This window comes from Salmo salar, chromosome 02 (assembly GCF_965601325.2).
Source record: "Salmo salar chromosome 02, fSalSal1, whole genome shotgun sequence".
NCBI lineage: Eukaryota > Metazoa > Chordata > Actinopteri > Salmoniformes > Salmonidae > Salmo > Salmo salar.
The window spans coordinates 93,202,317-93,211,150 of NC_138292.1; positions in this window are offsets into that span (position 1 = coordinate 93,202,317).

Here is an 8,834-nt window from a genome sequence, read left to right on the forward strand (position 1 = left end):
TGGTCACAGGGGATGGGCCATCACCATTATGACGCTGGCGGCCATGTCTACCCCCACCTTTGGAAACGGTTTTAAAGGCAATGAAATCATCCCCCTCGAATCTTATTGGCTCTCTTGGTGTTACAGGCCCTGAAGATTAATGTTTTACAACGTTTGACATGTTTGAATGAACCTACAGGCGGGAGAATCTCATTTTATCCGGAACTTCAGCCCTGCGCTTGGAGAGAGCCCTAGGACGCGCTACCAACAGCAGGCTAATGGAACGTGAAGTATGGACTTTTTCGACCGAAAATACATCTGTTGTGGACCTGGGATGCTTTCTGATGAAGACAACTAAAGGTAGGCGATTATTGACAATATTATACAAGATGAGATGTGACATGCGATTGTTCCAAGATGGCGCCGAGCTCTGTATATTAGCTCATTTTCTGAGTATCGCATCTCCTTTTATCGCAAAGTGTGATTACCCAGTAAAGTTAATTTAAAATCTGGTATGACAGGTGTTCTCAAGAGATATTCATCTATAAATGTTAGATTGACAATATACATTTAAAAAATCGTTATCGGATAGTAATTTAGGGAATTGTAGCATTTTTTACCGGGACGCATTTGAGGGGAAATTATTTAGTCAACGTCAGACGCCGATGTAAAATGCTGTTTTTATATATAAATATGACCTTTATTGAACAAAAGAATGCATGCATTGTATAACATGATGTCCTAGGTGTGTCATCTGATGAAGTTTGTAAAAGGTTAGTGCTGCATTTAGCTGTTTTTTGGTTATATGTGATGCAAGTGGTTGGTCGTTTTGAAATCGGACGACGTGGGTCGATTCAGGAGAGGTGTATCTATAAAAAAAAAAAATATATATTATTATTATTATTTTTTAAATTATGATTTTTTTTAATGCTAATTGGCGATATGATTTTTCGCTGGATTTTGATCCCGCTGACGGGATGAGACGCTGAAGAAAAGGGAGTGCTCCTAACTGTAGAGGGATAATTCCAGTGCAGTCAGGGGCGGAAATCCCGGGGGGGGGGGGGGACGGGGGGGACACGACCCCCCCATCCTGGGAAAAATATGATTTGTCCCCCCAATATATCACTGAAACATAACTATGTCATTTAAATAATATTAATAATACGCAATGAAAGCAATTGTGCTGATTATAGACACTTAATAGCGCGTTTTTAAGTTTCAAAAGATTGCGACCCCCCACCCTTTGCCTCACAATGGTTTGATCCACTGCCAGTTCCTTAGTTGGCAAGGTAACAGAGGGGTCGTGTCTACTGTCTGAAAGGCACTCAATGCACGTAACTGACGTGAGGTTCATCCAGTCAATCGCGCACACACACTAGCTGAATATGCAGAGCTAGTGCGCAAATATGAACTATTAAGCTAGCTAGTACCTATTCCATTTATGTGGCGTCGTCAAAGATGGAATCTTTGCTATCGTCAATTTATTCCAAGATCAGCATGCAGATGATGTAAGTTAGTGCTTCGAAGTCCCTGTGATAAGGTTAGCAATAAACTGAAGTTTAAACTGAACAGAACTACACTCTCTTCTACCATTGTCTTAACTATATTTAATGGTCTCGTTGCAAAAGCTAAATTGTCGCAAGGGAACTTTTATTTATTTATTTTATTTCACCTTTATTTAACCCGGGTAGCAAAGATTATAGCAAACACCATTGAAACTGAATTGGTGGTCGCTTGCTTTGCAAATTCAGCTATTGTTGGAAGCCAGCCAATATGAAACAAACTCTTAAAATTACAAAAGGTTGCAGCATATGTTGTGTAAATGGTGAACTCATACAGCTGTCAACTCTTGTCATTTTAATCCGTTTCACATTTGCTAGCTACCTTTTAGATCGAAGCCCAAATAGAATGATAGAAGATGATAGAAGCCCATCTCCTACTGTAAATAACCTACACACTGTGTGTGTGTGTAGCCAGCCAGCCAGCCAGCCAGGTAGAAAAATGGCAGAAAAATAAAAGACGGACATCAGAGTATTTTTCAATACACCAAAACGCATAGTAAGAACCCTAGTAGCCTAATATCTCAAAGACTAGTTGATAAAATGTTCATAAGAAAGAAATGAAATTCTAATGGAAATGTTTCACAATGATGTCATTAGGCAGAGCAGGCAACAGATGGCACACAGACAGCAGAGTTGGGGACAGATATGCAGGGACAGACTGGCAGAGACAGGGAGTCTCAGGTAAGTTTGTTGAGTCTTTGTTTGGCAACATTATGAAAGGTTCTCAATTTTTTTGACTAGTAAAATAGGAACATAATTGGAAAATGCCATGGATACCCCCACTCTCAACTTAAACTGGTGACTGAACTAAGATTTGTTAAAGGCAATGGTATTGCTGTTGTGATTAGTTGTGTAGTTTTGGGTACCGGTAGTTAGGAGTACGGCAAACACCTTATTTCTTTGGTTCCTCTATATACATTTACCATATTACAATGTAGGCTATGTGTTACAGCACTACTTTTGGTGTCCCCCTCAGGAATTGGTCTTGAGAAAATTTCATGTAATTGTCCCCTCCAAAATTGATATCAGATTTTCGCCCCTGAGTGCAGTACATGTGTAAAGGGATAATTCCAGTGCAGTACATGTGTAAAGGGTGTAAAGGGATAATTCCAGTGCAGTACATGTGTAAAGGGTGTAGAGGGATAATTCCAGTGCACCGATTATTGACTGGAGACTTAAAATGCTGAAAACAGGTCCCTAGCGGAATGACAACAACATGGCTGCTTGTTAAAGAAGAGATGGAGAGAGAGACAGAGAACCATATACATTGCACATGGACCGTATGTCACGTCCTGACCAGTATAGGGGTTATTTGTGATTGTAGTTTGGTCAGGACGTGGCAGAGGGTATTTGTTTTATGTGGTTGGGGTGGTGGTTTGTTTAGAAGGGTGTTTGATTTATTATTTCCGGGTTTTGGGTTATGTTCTATGTTTTTGTATTTCTATGTTCTTTCTAGTTTAGTATTTTCTATGTTAGGTAATTGGGTGTTGGACTCTCAATTGGAGGCAGGTGTTTGTAGTTGCCTTTGATTGAGAGTCCTATAATTAGGGATGTGTTTTGTTTGTTAATTGTGGGTAGTTGTTTTTGCATTGCGTTGGTGTAGCCTGCGAAACGGTTTCCTGTCGGCGGTTCTTTGTTTATTGTTTTTTTTGGTGTTCACATTTAATAAATTATAATGTTGAGCACGCAACCCGCTGCGCCTTGGTCCTCTCTTCACGAAGACAGCCGTTACACTGTAAGAAGTCTTGAATGTATTGAAATGCCTGGGCTCGCAGGGGATGTGTTAATTCATAACCCATCATTTATACCTGTTAATTCATAACCCATCATTTATACCTGTTAGTTCATAACCCATCATTTATACCTGTTAGTTCATAACCCATCATTTATACCTGTTAGTTCATAACCCATCATTTATACCTGTTAGTTCATAACCCATCATTTATACCTGTTAGTTCATAACCCATCATTTATACCTGTTAGTTCATAACCCATCATGTATACCTGTTAATTCATAACCCATCATTTATACCTGTTAGTTCATAACCCTTCATTTATACCTGTTAGTTCATAACCCATCATTTATACCTGTTAGTTCATAACCCATCATTTATACCTGTTAGTTCATAACCCATCATTTATACCTGTTAGTTCATAACCCATCATTTATACCTGTTAATTCATAACCCATCATGTATACCTGTTAATTCATAACCCATCATTTATACCTGTTAGTTCATAACCCATCATTTATACCTGTTAGTTCAGGGGCGGTTCAGGCAGGCTGGCACGCTCCCTGACCTTACTTGGCAGGAACTAATGAAGATCCATTATAAACCCCAGGAAGAGTAGCTGCTGCCTTGGCAGGAACTAATGGGGATCCATTACAAATACTTTATCAATATATTTGTGTCTCTTTACTCTTGGATTCTAAAATGCTAATTGATATCAAAGTAGACGACATGCAAGACTACAAATCCCTGCAACCTCCTGCATGTCATCTCTAGCCAACACCTTTCACAGAACAGTTCACTGAATTGTCCATTGAAATACATTTTGACAATTTAATCATTGCTACATTAAGGCCTGTTTGCTGGAGTGCTGCAGAAATGGTTGTCCTTCTGGTAGGTTCTCCCTTCTCCAGAGAGTAACTCTGGAGCTCTGTCAGAGTGAACATCGGGTTCTTGTTCACCTCCCTGACCAAGGCCCTTCTCCCCCGATTTCTTAGTTTGTCCAGGCGGCCAGCTCTAGGAAGAGTCTTGGTGGTTCCAAACTTCTTCTATTTAAGAATGATGGAGGCCTCTTTGTTCTTGGGGACCTTCAATGCTGAAGACATTTTTTGGTACGCTTCACAAGATCTGTGCCTTGACACAATCCTGTCTCAGAGCTCTATGGACAATTCCTTTGGACCTCATGGCTTGGTTTTTGCTCTGACATGCACTGTCAACTGTGGGACCTTACATAGACAGATGTGTGCCTTTCAAATCATGTCCAATCAATTGCATTTACCACAACTGGACTCCAATCAAGTTGTAGAAACATCTCAAGGATGCATCATCTCAAGGATGATCAATGGAATCAGGATGCATCTGAGCTCAATTTCGAGTCTCATAGCAATAGGACTGAATACCTAAGTAAATACATTTGCAAAAATCTCTAAAAACCTGTTTTCACTTTGTCATTATGGGGTATTGTGATGTCATTATGGGGTATTGTGATTTCATTATGGGGTATTGTGATTTCATTATGGGGTATTGTGATTTCATTATGGGGTATTGTGATGACATTATGGGCTATTGTGATGTCATTATGGGGTATTGTGATTTCATTATGGGCTATTGTGATGTCATTATGGGGTATTGTGATGTCATTATGGGGTATTGTGATTTCATTATGGGGTATTGTGATTTCATTATGGGGTATTGTGATTTCATTATGGGGTATTGTGATTTCATTATGGGGTATTGTGATGACATTATGGGGTATTGTGATGACATTATGGGCTATTGTGATGTCATTATGGGGTATTGTGATGACATTATGGGCTATTGTGTGTAGATTGATGAGGGGGAAAAAATATTAAATTTTAGAATTAGGCTGTAACGTATCAAAATGTGGAAAATGTGAAGGGGTCTGAATACTTTACTTTTCTACCGCAGTTTTGTACATGATCAAATCAAATGAAAGTTTATACACTGTCATGTGATATGTGATATAGAAAAGTCCAATCTTAGGAGAGTACATGGGAGGCACTATACTGTGTGTCTGCATGTGTCTATCTGGTCAAAACCACTGATACAGGAGCCCCTCCACTCTCTGGTGGGATGGATCATGTCTACAGAGAAACCTAGATTCAAATACTTAGATTTGTGTGTATTGGGTATATGTTGTGATATTGTTAGATATTAATTGTTAGATATTACTGCACTGTCAGAGCTAGAAACACAAGCATTTCACTACACCCGCAATAACATCTGCTAAACACGTGTATGTGATTTTGATTTGAAATAAACATCCTATTTATCAAAGGTGCTTTTGGCTGGAGTTAAAATGACTCCAAAGGATTTGAATTTGTTAAAAGTCCATATTGATACAGAAACACTAAACCATGATATAGATTTATTAAGAACCAGGTGATTGACAAAGTCATGAAGAATTGAATAAATCACATTTTGTCTATGATAAAAGATATGCCTCTGGGGTCAAAATTATCCATTTCAGAAGTATGGTTCAATGCAAATATGTAGTGGGTGTAAAGTTGGTTTTAAATTCTCACTCATTAAACACGAATCAATCAACACATGCTTCTCTTTGAACGACTTAATATAATATTAAACTTTTATGAAATAAATGAAAAATAAACGTTTGGTTCCTCAACTGCGTTGCCCCCTCCAGTCAGCAGATGGCGATGTGCGTCTTTTAGGTTCAGGCGATGCTGCCAGTGTGACGTATAATCTAGTGGACGGGACGCTCCTTCAACAACAACAGCTAGTCAGACACCTCGGTCGCTTTCTAGCAAACATAGCTACAACATTCACGCTCTTTACACTGGTTTGGTGTATATTAGTCGCTGTGTATTAAACACACTTCTGTCGTATGTACTTGTTGGCCCATTTAATTATATATTTACGTTGTTTGTCAGCTAGCTGGTTTGCTAAGTTAGCTTAGAACTAGGCTAGTCGCTAATGCTAGCTAGCTAACATCCCCGACCATGAGTTCACTAAGCTACTCTCCTCCTGCTAAAGAAGAGGAGGTCTGCTGGACGGAGAAAGAAGCTCTAGTGAAAGAGGAGGAGGAAGAGAAAGATGTTACAATACAAAAACAAGTAGAGGGTGAGGCTGTTACAGTGAAAGAAGAAGAGAAAGACGTTTCAGTGAAAGAAGAGGAAGATGTTACAGTAAAAGAAGAGGAGGAAGAGGAGGATGCAGTTTTTGGAGTGAAAGAGGAGGAGGGGGAGATGACTGTCACATTGGAGGAAGAAGAGGAGGTTGGAGATCTGTTTAACACCAGTAAGTACCGTCTCTGCAGTTGTTGAACCAATATGCAGTAAAGGGGTTCTACACTTTAATGTTGTTCTGTAGGAATGGCTGAAGCTACACTGTAACGTGTAGAACATCAAGAGTGGACCATCAACAAAACGTTAACAATTGATCAAATGCATCCAATGACAATGCCTGAAATACTGTAGTCCTCAATATCTCCTATTAGATTAGCCCAAGATGTTCTCTTAAAGGGGCAATCAGCAGTTGTTACATCCATTTTGGGACTTATACATTAATGATATGTACCAATTGTTTCTTGAAGAATTCACTTATAAATGCCTCATGAGCTTAGTTCAACTGTCGAACCCCATCAGAACCCAAAATATAAGCTTTTATTTACTCCAATGTTTGTCAGTAAATATAAACAAACACTGTATATCCTCAAAACATGGTTAAAACTAGAATGTTGATATCATGGATGGTTACATTTCTCCAGCCCCATCCCTCAGCTTTTTACCGAAACGGGCAGGGAGTACGCTTTGTTATTGTTTCTACTGCTGATTGCTGCCCCCGTTACTCCTCAAGGTCCAAGGACTGTATGTTATTTTCAGAGGTAGACTGGCTCTGGCAGCTAAAATAGTCAACTATTCCATCTAAATGTGAATCGATTCTCAATTGCGATACGTTTCTAGAAACATAAATTGCGGTACTTTCATATCAATTCAGAATAATTTCAAATCATTTCACACAATATTTAAATATCACATCAAAATCGGTAAAGTCTAAGTTGGTGTCTTGACAGATTTGTAAAAACGGTTTATCATAAAACACTATATATATATTTTTTGTTAAATGTTGCTGACACCCCTCCCCAGAGGTGTCTCATTATTGGGATTCATTGCTGATTCCTACCTGTAGCTCACTATGAGGTGTCTAGTGATACAGGTTAAGGGTCCTGTTGGAGATTGGTGGTTGGTAGCGGAGTCGAGGGAACAAGCAGGGTTGGACACGGCCATGTTATTATCCCACACACAGTCTCTGTGGTTCACATGAACCCCATTCCTGGGAATTAGATTTGATTACAAATCTCCCCTGTCTGTTACCACAGAAGGGTTCCGTCTGTCCCATTCCCAGCTAGGTTACGAGGCGCTTTGTCACCAGTACCTATGACTGGTTGATAGGGGAGTGGTTTCAGTCTGTCCCATTCCCAGCTAGGTTACGAGGCGCTTTGTCACCAGTACCTATGACTGGTTGATAGGGGAGTGGTTTCAGTCTGTTCATTCCCAGCTAGGGTACGAGGTGCTTTGTCACCAGTACCTATGACTGGTTGATAGGGGAGTGGTTTCAGTCTGTCCCATTCCCAGCTAGGTTATGAGGTGCTTTGTCACCAGTACCTATGACTGGTTGATAGGGGAGTGGTTTCAGTCTGTTCATTCCCAGCTAGGGTACGAGGTGCTTTGTCACCAGTACCTATGACTGGTTGATAGGGGAGTGGTTTCAGTCTGTCCCATTCCCAGCTAGGTTACGAGGTGCTTTGTCACCAGTACCTATGACTGGTTGATAGGGAAAACCTCCATGCTTATTATAGAAAGGTAATTAGGGGGAAACTATTTAGTAAACTGAAATAAAATAACAAACCTGTTTGAAAACTATTCCAAAACTATCTTTGACTCCAAAACTAAAATAGTCTAAAATAATAACCAGCATGAATTATGTTCAGTTTGAATAATTTATATCTTAACTTTGGGCAAAAATAGAATTGGGTTTTAAAAAAAAATTATGTGGTTTTAAAGCTTCTGAACCTGGTGGCTGGTAAATGCTGCCATGGGATGGCAATGTTTCAAATAGACCTAGCTTGTGTATCACTATCACTAGCTATCACCAGAAATACTTTAAGAAATGAGGATATTGGAAACTCCTTTCGATTTGTATTAACAGCTTAAAGAAAAGAACATTGGCATGAATTACCCTCCGTGAACTAGAAGCACAACATTACAAATATTTTCAGAGATGTGAGATAATGAACTTGTTCTCTGTAATATCGTATAGCTTTGCAATCGTAACAGTATGTACTTTCGAGGAAAATAGACATGTTTCTCGACTCATACCCTGACTTTAAAAAGGGATTTGGTGAGAATTAGCTTAGGAACTGCGTGTCACAGCATGACAATGTGAACGCGATTGGTCGACAGTCTCTTGGATGGGCGTTATATACGCCCTGACATTTTCTGGAATAGTTTTTATTTGAAAACGTTTTTGTTTACTTGCCTGCCTATTGAATTTGGAATGCACTGTACTGTTCATCTCTGAA